The sequence below is a fragment of the Acomys russatus genome, chromosome 9 (genome assembly GCF_903995435.1).
Source record: "Acomys russatus chromosome 9, mAcoRus1.1, whole genome shotgun sequence".
Lineage (NCBI taxonomy): Eukaryota > Metazoa > Chordata > Mammalia > Rodentia > Muridae > Acomys > Acomys russatus.
The window spans coordinates 64,486,238-64,499,015 of NC_067145.1; the positions used below are offsets into that span (position 1 = coordinate 64,486,238).

The 12,778-nt window shown below is 43.0% G+C and overlaps 1 protein-coding gene across 1 annotated transcript in view; it reads right to left on the minus strand.

The window, feature by feature from the left end:
• Chrm3 (cholinergic receptor muscarinic 3) overlaps nt 1-6,934 on the minus strand; it is a 250,711-nt gene extending 243,777 nt beyond the window's left edge. The window contains exon 1 of the mRNA XM_051151475.1: nt 6,875-6,934. The gene's annotated coding sequence lies outside the window, so the exon portion shown is untranslated. The remainder of the gene's footprint in view (nt 1-6,874) is intronic.
• Between the last annotated feature and the right edge of the window lie 5,844 nt (nt 6,935-12,778).

Here is a 12,778-nt window from a genome sequence, read left to right on the forward strand (position 1 = left end):
GGAAAGTTGGCAGGAACCCAAATCAAGAATGTGGAGGCAGGAACTGAAGCAGAGGCCATGGGGGATCACGGGTTCCTGGCTTGTTCACCGTGGTTTGCTCAGCCAGCATTCTTATACAACTCAGGACCAACTGGCCAGAGATGGCACCACCCATAATGGACCGAGTCCTCCCACAGTCCCACATTAATAATTAACTAAGAAAATGGACATGCCTACATGCCAGTCTGATGGGAATATTTTTCATAGTTGAGATTCCCACTTCCCAAATGACTTTAGCTTGTGTCAAGTTGACAAAGAAATTACCAGAACATAATCTTTTTTTTTTTACAATGTTGGAGGAAGAGAAGTCCAAGACTGAGTCTTCTTGGCTCATACATACTGTCCTTTTAGTAAGTCTTTATATTGTCATATAGTAGAAGGAGTCAACGAGATCCCTTAAGTTTTGTTAGGTCCCATCCTTGGTGGTTCTGTCCTTACCACCAAGCACCTTCCGAACATCCCACCTTCAAATGTCATGACTCTGGAAGTCAGAATTTTACCATTTTGATTCTAGGGGGATAAAGTCACTCAAACCATGACATGTATGACTACTAACATCTCTATAACAGGAATGTACCTGCTCTTATGATCGAAACACATGAAGGTATTTATATAATAAAGTGCAGTGTTCTACATACATACTTTAAGGGATGTGTGTTGCTGCCCTTCGATGTTACCCGCATCTCTTGTCCGTGTCAAACTTTATTTTAGTACTGTTATCTTACATTCAAGACAAAATACAAGCCCCTTTAGCACAGAAAGGCTTTCTCACTTTGTCCCCCTAGCTCTCTCTACCCTGTTGTTTCATATCTCACGTGTGGGCGTCAATGTTCAGATGTAGTTGCTTGTGTTATCTTCATACGATCCCATGCTGTCCTAGGTATTTTCTTTCTATTTAAACTCTGCCCTCTAAGAAGGACAACTATTTGAAGGTTTCTCTCACTTGGCATCTGATTTTATATAGATACACAAAATCACGTAGGTTCACATGACATGAGAGTAGAAGTAAAATTGTCTTGAGAAACAAAGGGAGGTGCAAGGAAAAGAGGGTTGGGCATGAAGGGAAATCTGCTCACTGTGTTGATACAAGGTCTACTTGTGTGCTGACTGAATGCACATTTGAAAAGAAAGAAAATGCAAATATATCAATTCAAATTTACATATACAGTACTGTTCTGTTTGTCAGTGGAGAAAGACATGCTCATGTTATAGTTTATCTTAAATACAATGTGTTTGGCATTGAAATCAATCAATCAATCAATCCACAACCAATCAATCAATCACTCTATTTGAGTCTCCTTTCATATTATGCTTTTCTTGCAAAATTACATTCCTATGTCCCTGAAGCCATGTAAATACATCACCTCTTTTCTCTAAATTGCATGTCACTTACCACCTTCCTTTAACAAACATTTCCTCCAAAGTGCCTATCCCTGGGAAGGCACCAAGACTCCAAACAGACCAAATATGTACACTGTAGGAGCCTGAGCACATTGCTTGGATCTGGCATCATAGTGAATAATTCACAGCATTAAAAAAATACACACCACTTATCACCAATGTTGGATTTTCAGCTAATCAGAGAAATGGGTTACTTCTTTAAGCATCACTACAGGTCACCTAGCACTCCTGTCATGGTAGCACACAGGAAGGATTTAATAACTGAAAGAACATGTTGAATTTTGATAGGGTTCGTAGCCATGGCATAATGAGAAATTGTGTAAATTGAATTTTCTTTTTCCTCTATGATACATCCGAATGTAAATATAGTGTGTGCGTGCATGTGCGCGTGCATGCTCAGACACACACACACACACACACACACACACACACACACACACACACACGTTCTGTTTTATCACATTACAAACTCCCTTTAAGGCTTTCTTTTGTGTGATGTGCAGTGCTTTCCTCTGGCCTTGCATGTATCCTGCTTGGCACAAAGGTCATGCCTTCAATTTTTAAGCCCATTTTCACAACTTTTTCCATCATGAGCACAAGAATCCTCTTGCTTCTCTTGGGCTGAAATTGTACTTGACCGTGTTACAAAACTATTTAAAACCCCTCTCTGATTTAAAAGGCACCACCTACAAACACTAAACCTGTATTTTCATGAAAGTAATCATCCCATATCTCCTGCTTGCTATGATACTTTGCTTAAATATTTATTTTATTTATTACTTTTTAAAATATTTGTTTCTTTTATTTATGTACATGAGTGCTTTGCCTGCAGAGGTCAGAAGAGGGCGCGGGACTCCCTGGAACTGGAGCTATAGATGGTTGTGAGCCGCCCTGTGGGTCCTGGGAACTGAACCCAGATCCTCTGCATGAGCAGTGAGTACTGTTTTCTGTGTAGGGAACTGAGAGAATGCAAGAGAAGCCTATGGCTTCCATGTTTAAGACTACCTGGGCACACTGGACAGCTGGGTTGGAAATGGCACTCCCTTTTGTTACACTTTTGTGATATGTAGTGCATTTCCTCATTGCAAAATGTGTCTTTCGGACATGTTTGAGTGCATGCGCCCGTGTGAGTGCATGCATGTGGAGGCTAGGGATTGATGTTGGGTGTCTTCCTCTAGCACTCCCCACCTTGCTTACTGAGGCAGAGTCACTCACTGTCTGGAGCTTACTGCTCTGGCTGGCCAGCAAGCCCCACACAGCTTCTGTCTCCATCTTCTCCTCTGTGCACTGAAATGAGACTCATGTGCCTCTATGCATGGCCTTTCACAGCAGTGTTAAGGATCTGAGCTTGGCTCCTCATCCTTGGATGCCAAGCGCTTTACTGACTGAGCATCTCCGCAGCCTCCTGTGACTGACTTTTTATTTTAGGTACATACTTTAGAAGATGGATGGCCATTTCTGTTCAGTTTTAAAAGCAGATTGTTCTGTTCAATAGGATCACTCTCAAATTTTAAATGTTTTCCTAACATATAATTATCATCTTCCAGAGACCCAAAAGTACTGTCAATGTGACTGAAATCAGAATGTAAATATTTTATCAACAGCTGTCAAGTCTCAATTGGCAGCAAACAGAAGGCCTCGAATTGCTATCATCTAGGCAGGAGGCTACACAACTTAATTGACAGACAAAGCATTCTTCCGGGTTGCATGTCCCTGTCAGATTCTTTAATGCATTAACACGGTATGCTACTACACACAGCTGCTGTGACAACCAGCATGACAGGGAATGACTTTGCTGTGCTCTTGGGGAGACACTCAGCGTGGGATGGCTGCCTGCCTTTCAGTATGTTGTTTCAGCTCACAATGTCTATGGTGTCCAGTGCCGACATAGACTGAACATTGGCATCGGTGGCTGATTATCACATCCATAAGAAGATAAGAGTTTGTTTTAGTCTTTGTGTGTTCATTCGACCAACCTTCTGACTGTGAACATGCTAGGCTTAGCCAATGACCTCTTTGGAATACACAGAAGTGGTCTGTCACCCTCACCGTAGATCACAGAAGCCAGTGAACTGAGATTTCTCATGCAGTCTTTCCGAACATCTTATGCTAATTTCTGTTTCTGTCACTCTATATCAGCCCCCTTTCTTGTCTTCTGCCCCACCTCCTATTTTCCCATTCTCACCCACTAAAGCAGCAGACATGTTGGAGCAATCTGTAAGTATTGTTTAATTTTGCTGAGAGCTACTAAGCCTACATGACGTTCTGACTGTGCGGCCACACCTTTAATAAATATTTATAAGTCTCCTGCAGGGAAAGGTGTGCTTTATAGAGAATCAGGGTAACAGAGGAGGCCCTGTCCTGTTGGAGGTTATCCTGCGCCACAGTGAGGGAGAGGCGACAAAGTGTAAATAAGTGTGACCCAATTACATAGATCTTGTTCTTAAGTTACATCAGTAATATTTGCCAGCAAGAGAATATTTTGATATGACTTTGAAAATTAAACTATTTCAGTTTTAAAGGGAATAGAACACGGGTACCAAGGCTAGGAGAGAGAGGGGGGGAGCAGAGACAGAAGTGAGGGGGGCAGGGAGACAAGAGACAGTGTAGGGAAAAGTGAATGCAGGGAGGTGCAAATGGTGCCAAGCACTTAGGGCAGTGCCAGGGACCCACAGGGAGAAAACAATGAGACACATTCAGGAAAAGGAAGAGAAAGAGTGAGGCCAGAGATTAGGAAGCAAAAGGGAACAGGAACAAGTGGGAGCCAGTTCCCACCAGCTGCGCAGGCAGGCAGGCAGTGCATTAGGGCTACCTGCAAACGCAGGGGAGGGAACAGCCGGGCTCAAGCAGGTCCGAGTCAGCAGAGTGGACTTTGCTTGAACTTCAGATATGTTCCTGTGTGGCCCAGATGGAAGTCAGGTGACCACCAGGAAGCGAGACAGTGGGTTGCCTTAGAGTAGTGAGGAACATGGCAAAAGCCACCAGAGATCCAGAATATTTGGAGGAAAGTGAAGGGGAAAGAGAAGAGCTGGTAACCCAAGGATCCCCACCAGAAGGAGACATTTTCTCTTCCCTAAATATTAAAGAAGACCCAAGGAGGTGAGGGACGATTTTGTGTGATAAGCGTATAAGAACATCTTTTGACTCTCCTCTCACAAACAAAGAACAAAAGGTCCAGAAAGGTGAAATGACTTAAAAAAAAAAACTATACAGAGGAGCTGGGCTGTCAGCTGCCAGTCATTCCTCTTCGTTTCCAGCCAGGGATTTTCCCCCATTGTTCAGCTCTTCCTCCCCAGACACAATTCAGGACCTTCCTCGGTGCCTGGAATGATTTTCCCCCCTTGGAGAGAAATTTCATTACATGACCTAGTATTATTTCTTTCCTGGAACCAAATAAACATGATTGAAAATAATGGCTGCATGAAGAAGAGTATTTAAGATTGAGATCACAGGGTAAAAATATGAAGTTTGGTGGCCACACATAGATTGTGTGTTCTAAACCTTCATTTCAGAAGGACAAAACTACAATAGAAGATGCTAGCAACTAATATTGCATCGCCCTGGCTTCAATAGGCAACTCCAACGCATCTCCATATTCCCAGACCCAACATTTTTTTCTTTCCGTGTCTTTTATTCTTTTCCTGAAAGGAATAGACTCACTTGGTTCACTTACTTGGATAAGTGAAATAATCTAATGGGAAACCCCCTGAATTCACAAAGCATTTCTGAGCCGAGCAGGCCACTGAAATGGCTGTAAAAATGTAAGTAGCAGCAGCAGCCCAGGCTCCAGGCACCACCCTGGGAAGATAAGGACTGGAGAGGGTGCAACCAGGAGAAAGACAAAACCAACAGTGCTAGAGCAAACCTCACAAATGCCACCAACAGGCCAGAGTTATCGATAGCTCAGAGCTCGTTCAATCACCTGCCAAATGCAGATAAAAGAAGTATGCGAACTGTCATATTGCTCTGGACGTTAAGTCAAGTGTGGGCAGATGCTCAGCATAAAGGCCCAGTGTGAAGGCTCCATCCAAATCAGCTCGGTCTTCGCCTGGATCTGAGTGCCGGATAACCCAACAAGTTTGCCAAGTCACTGAGTGAGTGTACAGGTGTGTGCTTGTGAGTTCATGTGCATGTGTGTGTGTGTGTGTATGTGTGTGTGTGTGTGTGTGTGTGTGTGTGTGTGTGTGTGTGTGTGTGTGTGTGTGAGCCCACAATCTCTTCAGGGCTTACATTGTTTTAGGTTTCTGCTCTCGACCCCTATGGCTGTGCTGCATTTGTCTTAGAGACTGAAATGTGAGGCTATGCTTCTCTGTTAGGATCTTGAGACAGAAGCAAAAGAAAGCATTCTCAAACCAATTCTTCTTTAAGGACACTTTCCTTAGGGCTATCCTTCAGAGCCCGTTGGCCAGAACTGGGTCCTACACCTAATGTAAAGAATCCTAGGGAGAGGGGATGAGATATTTTTTCCTTTGAGACAAGATTTCACATGGCAGTCTGGCTAGCCTAAAACACATTATGTAGCCCAGATTGGCTTCGAGACCATGGCAATCTTTCTGCCTCAGTTTCCTGAGTACCAGAATTATAGGTGTGAGTCACCGTGCCCATTGTGATGCGAACTTTTAGCTGAAGTGCTATGCTGTCCTTCAGAGCATCAAGATTTGGCAAGGAAGGAAGAATGGATTTTGGGGTAGGATAGTAACAGTGTTTCCTGCATAGGAAAAAAATATTGTCGGCGGCAATAACATACAAAGAAAATTGTGCTGTCTTAGAATCCTGCTTTTTCTTTATCTTCGCAATCTGTTTGGATCACTTGAACAAAGACAATATAAATCAAAGGATGGTTCTTAAAAGTAAAAGATTTGCAGAAGCTGGCCACCTTTCCAGAAGCTATTAAAGAGTAAGTATAGTGACCTGTTTAGCTAAGACACACGCTGGTAATTCAAACAATCTGCATTCTGATGCTGTTGAGGTAAATTCTCTCTCTCTCTCTCTCTCTCTCTCTCTCTCTCTCTCTCTCTCTCTCTCTCTCTCTCTCTCTCTTTCACACACACACACACACACACAATCATCTATCTATCTATCTAATTTATGTATGCATACATACATGCATATTTAAGATAAAGTCAGCTGTTTCAAATTGCAGTAACCATGCCTTTACTTTAAATTTGAATTGGATAAGGAAAGGACACAGCGTTACTTTTACTAAGACACACTTGAGCATGTCATATTGAGATGCACACAGTCTGGGAATAAATGTGGACAAATTGTAATGACATGTACATACAAAGACACCATGGAGAAATCCATTATTTTGAAGGGGAAAAGGGAAGAAATCTTAAGTTGTCACAAACATTAACATAATTGATAATTTTCATTGATCGGTTCTTGTAGATCAAGCCACTTTTAGGCAGAGTCAACTGGAAAAGACACTTACCTTCCTGTATCTTCGCTGAAGTTCAGAATGTCATGTGCTTGGCCGCTAGTCAGAATGCAGCACTGGAAAACAATAGAATGTGGTTAACAAAGGAACAAGACCGTGGGAAGGGGAGGGACAACAGGTAAGAGAAAACAATCTGAAGCAACGTAAGAGTTATAGAATTTACACCTGGAAGTGAACCCACAGGTCACGAGGGTGAATCTCTATGCTACCAGCAACGAGGCCACAGGGATTCAGAAAAGCTAAGTTATCTGTCACTGGAGGCTAGGGAGATGGCTCAGTAAGTAAAGTGCCTGCCACACAGCTGTGAGGACCTCAGTCCAAGCTCTGGAATTCAAATGGAAAGGCCTGGCATGGTGATGCACATCTGTAATTTTTGAACTTGGGAGGCAGACAAGAGGGTTCGCAGAGTCTCAGGCCAGAGAGAGAGAACCTATTAAAACAAAGGAAGGTCAGGAGAAAGAAAGGAGCTGAGCACAGTGGGCTCCTGGCTCCATAGTTCTGCCTCTCCCTAAAGTCAGGTTGGCTAAGAGGGTCGCTGCGCAAGGTGAGAACAATTTTCGTTCCCTGCCCTCCCCTTTGAGCTTCCCTTATTTCCAAAGGGTGTGCCCGATATCCCAGAAGGCCCTGCATCCCACCGTTCCCCAAACCATTCAAGAGTATGCTTGTGTAGTGCCCTCATGAACAGCCCCCTCTCTTACATGGAAACAACGAAGTGTTAAGGACTCCATCCAGATGCAGCACCAACTTCAGAGTCCTAGCACTAGGCTGGAGCCTTAGAAAAGTTTTTTGTTTTTGTTGTTGTTGCAATGAACACCACAACCAAAAGCAACATGGGGGTGGATGGGCAAGGCTTATTTCACTTCATGGCCTATAGTTCATCACTGAGGGAAGTTGAGGCAGGAACTGAAGAGGTTGGGAAGCAACGCATCTCACTCTCTTGCTTCTCAGAGTGAGCTTAGCCACCTTTCTTTTCCTACCGCAGGCTCACCCGGCCAAGGAAGGCACTACCTATGGAGGGCTAGGTCCTCCCATATGAATCAGAAATCAAGAATACATCCCACAGGCATCAGGGCAGGCAGACCTGACAGACGCTGTTTCTCAATAAAAATTCCTTCATTCCTAGGTAAGTTTAGGTTTGTGACAATTGGACAAAACCCAACCAGCACTTCTGTTATGAGCCCAACTTGTAATCACTGTGTGTGCATGTGTGTGGAGGCTGGAGGGCATGCTGGGTGTCATCCTTAGGAACACTGTCTATCGCCTCTGAGGAAGAGTGTCTCTCTGGCTTCAAGTTCATCAGTTGGTTATCAGCTCATTGGCCCCAGGGACATATTACTCTTTGTCTGCCCAGTGCTGGGATTACAAGTATGTGAGGCCATATCCAGCACTTTCAAGTGGGTCCTGAGAACAGACTTAGGTCCTCATGCCTATGTGTCAAGCATTTTCTCCAGATCCCCCTAATACCAGAAGAAGAAGCACCAGTTTTTAAAAATTAATTAATTTATGTATTCACTTTACATCCCAGTTGTGGCCTACTTACTTTGCTCCTTCTGGTTCTGCCCTTCCTCCCTATTTACCCTCCTTCCCTTTTTCCTCTACACCTCAGAAAAAGGGAGCCCCCCACCCATCCATCCCAGCATATCAAATGGCATTGGGACTGAGTGTATCCTGTCAAGGCAGCTCCGCCAGGGGAAAGTGTTCAAAAAGAAGGCAACAGAGTCCCTATCAGAGACAGTTCCTGCTTCCATTCCTAGGGGACCCCACATGAAGGCCAAGCTGCCCATTGGCTACTTAGTTCAGTCCATACATGGTCCCATACATTGGTGGGAAGAACCAGTTTTAAAGGTTAATCAGGCAAAGAAAAGAGGCAACATGGGAAAGCATAGGGGAGTGTGTGGATGTGAAGGATGCTACTGTGAACACGTGAGGGAAGTGGGTATCACAGAAAAGCAAGTGTGACCAGTAGAATGAAAGAGGAGCTTCCGAGGGAGAAGCAGATGGGAGCCTACAGTCGCATGCAGTGAGCTTTCTCAGTAAGGAAGAGGGAACTGAGGCAAACTCCACAAGTGTGGCCTGTGACAACAAAGACTCAGAGATGCACAGCAAACTTTAAGAAGGCTTTTATAGAAATAGAAAGTGCAACTCGTAACTCAAAAATAGATTTGTATTATGCCCATTTAAATCTGCAACTAATAGATAGGGGAAAAATGAGAAGTGATGTGGACTTAGTCAGTCTGAGAATCGTTCCTCACAAAGCATTAGTTATTGCCATCTGGACACCTGCTCTTCCTTTTCATGGGACTTGGGACCTTGGCTCACAGTGTGGTACCCGCCAGGGGACTCTTGCCTATTTGCACTAGAAATGAAGAAAACATTACGGACCCTTCCTCTCCTAGGAGCCTTTGATTAAGAAGAGTGCATGACAGAAGGAAGGGCTATATGGCCGAGCGTTCTATGACATCCATTTATTTTGCACATCGGGAAACTGAGGCTGAGGTATGGGTGGGAATTAGGTCATCACAGCCTAGACCTTGACTCTAGTTCTGTTTGTGTGTCCTATCTTTGCATTTTTTGTGCTTGTTACATAAGCACCAGGACTTTAGTGTCTTCACCTCAGCAACACATCCTTGGGAGCAGGCATCTATCTTCTCCAACCCCACATAAACACGCCAATATCTTCTGGAAATGTGGTCCAGTGACACTTTGGTGTGAGGAGCAATCTCTTGGTCTCTCTCTCTCTCTCTCTCTCTCTCTCTCTCTCTCTCTCTCTCTCTCTCTCTCTCTCTCTCACATCACTATTTAGCAAGCAGTTTCTTTGTGGCATGCGGGCTACATGTTGATGATGTAGAGTCTATTTGTCATTGCTGGTGTCCTCATAAACTTTATCATTAGCATATAGGGATGTACGGCCATGCTTGCCTTTCCGGTGGGCACTGAGGATTGAACTCAAAGGGCAAATGCATAACCAGGTGATTCCTTTCACACACTGGAGCCATCATCTCATAGTGCCCTGTCATCTTCTACAGAGCAGTTACTGATCCACCATCCATCATTTGTATTTCCTTGTTAAAAATGATTGACTCTGCCACAGCAGACTTTGGTCAACATCTGCATCAGGTTTATCTAATTTTCAACCAGGGCTCCTGATTTGCTGACATGTTGGATCCAGATAGCTTCGACAAATCAATGTATAGCTACAAATAACACAAAAATTATGTTAATGTGACAATGGCCCATGAGGAATAGATCGTGGAAGTATCGGCTGATGTAAATTTCTGTTCACTAATTGATTTGGGACTGTTTCCTGAGGCTGAAGACCCCTAAGTTTCTCCAGGATCAGATACAGCAAAGTATTCACTTTGAAAACTAGCGAAGGTGCTGGCTTCAGTCTGGCTGCAAATTCATTTGATTGCCAATTAACTGTCTATGGCATGCACTTAGGAGTGAGCTGCAAATCTGACTGTAGAAGATTGGCTTTTGCAAATCCCAGTAACTATGGTTCAGAAGGTTACAGATTTAGAATGTGACTGGTGATGCCGAAGATGGCTGTCATAATTATGCAGTTTTAGCCGAGCACAGAGGGCCACAATGCTAGGGACAGAATAATCGTGGAAGGCTAGAAGACAGATTTCTTTCCATGGGTATGCAAACTACTGTTTTGATTGACAGTGTGCAAGAGTCAGGCTGTCTGCCCACTTTTGGAGTCTTTTCCTGAGTTTATCTATAGTGATTCCAGGAAGTGCAGTGAAGGAGCAACTCTGGATGCTCTGCATGATGATCTGACAGGATTTATTTCCTTAACACACCACGGGGGGAAAACTGTGTTAGTTTCTAATTATTTTGGGATGCTCATTTCTCTTACCTCTAGAAAGACAAAGCACCAACTTAGATGACCCCCTTTTTCCAATTGAAATGGAAGATAAATGAGTCTCTAGTCATCTGATTTAGAGAGAATGGAACCTGCTCAGAGTCTGGAAACAACTGGGCTTAATTAATCAACTTAACTCTTGAATTTGCCTGAAATTAGATCCTGGACCATTAGGGACAATCAAAATATCCCCATTTTAATTTCAAAGTTTGCTAGCCTACGTTACTTGGAGACCAAAATAACAAGTGCTCTGGCAAAATTGAGACTGAAAGCTCTTTTTTTTTTTTTTTTTTTTATGGGTATATGATAAATATAGCACCAAACTCAGAGATTAGGTAAAGCCTATCCGCATTACACACCTGTTGGCACTCACACGGAAGTCACTCATTCCATGGTCGTTGCCACATCCCACTCCTCACCGGTCCATTCAGAGTAGGGGGAAGAGAGAAATTTACAGCATGGAATGATTCTTTGCGAGCCTATGTGTGTGAATGTGTGCACACGCCTACAGAAGTCAAAAGGTAGCTTTGTGTCCTGACTAGGGAAGGCTGGCTGGCCTTGGGCTCCAGGGATCCTCCTGTCTCTCTCTCTCTAACTCTGGGGTTAAGAGGGAAAGCCAGCATCACACAGGCTTTTCATGTGTCTGTCAAGGACGGCTCTCAGATCCCCAGGCTTACAAAGAAGGCGTCTTATTAACTGAGCAGCTCTTGAGCCTTAAAATGGTTCCTTAAATAAAACCATCTCATCTTATTATTAGAGAACCAGCAGCAGGTGAAAGGAGTTGAGAGGGTAAGCATTGGTTGTCGTTTTTAATCTGTAAATGAAGTACACGGGTTCAATAGTTGTCATAAAATATTGTTGAGTAAATAAATGGCATGGCTGTCATGCAAGCCTGCTTCCCCCTGTTTTAAAAATTAAATACCATATGATTTAGTAGGAACAACCACAACAAATATTTACTAAACTTTTGTCCTAGTTTGCTTTCTCTTGCTGTGACAAACACCACTGCCACAAACAACTTTGGGAGGAAAGGATATATCTGAATTAAAGTTACAGTCCACAATCGTGGGAATTAAAGACAGGATCCTGATGTAGGAAACTGGAGGCAGGAACTGAAGCAGAGACCATAGAGGAACGCAGCTTACTGGCTTGCCCTGCTATTGTTTTACACAGCCCAGGTCCATTTGCCTAAGGATGATACTGTCCACAGGACTGCCCCCCTACCCCCAACTAGAAAGTGTATAGATTTCATGCAACATAACAAACACTTTAATGAGGCAGCACAGGACCATATAAAATCAAAATATATGCTAAGTTTGTTGGCTGCAGCAGCAAATTAAATGCTATGTCAAGTGATTGCATTTACTAAAAGATGCAAGAAAAATCTGAGGAAGAAGAAACTTGGCATAAAACAAACACGCCTGGTTTTAGTATCTTGTCATGCCCATCTTTAGTTTTCATCCAATTTGTTACTCAATTCTACTCCATACAAATACCAAATGGAGGCTCATTTCAGATTTGATTTTTTTAAAAAAGCAATAAAGCCCTAGAAAACTGAAACTGAAAATACACATTAGCCCAATTATTACAGATTATATGTTCCATTATTTTTTTTGTTCATAGTAAGTTTACAATGAAATTTGAATTTTAAGCAGCCTATGGCTTAAGACAAAACAGACATTTACACATACTCTCCCATTTCACTGTAAGGATAAGAACAACTCCCTCAAACTCCAGCTCCATTTAGTAAGTTAAACTTAAAAAAAATACATCTGAAATAGAAAATCTTTAACACACACCATTTGTAAACAAAATTGCCCTTGATTTTTGAATCACATGTAACTTTCTTCCAATAGCTTCACTTTTGGTCATGATGGAGCTATGGTTCTTTAACTCAGATGGGCCTATTTCACTCAAACTAGTTCTGCAAGATGTACCCGTGACTTCCCAGGAAACTCAAAAGTAAATGACAATTTCTCTCATCACTGATACAACTTCCTAAATAAATACAATCTGAGGCAGGTGCTCCT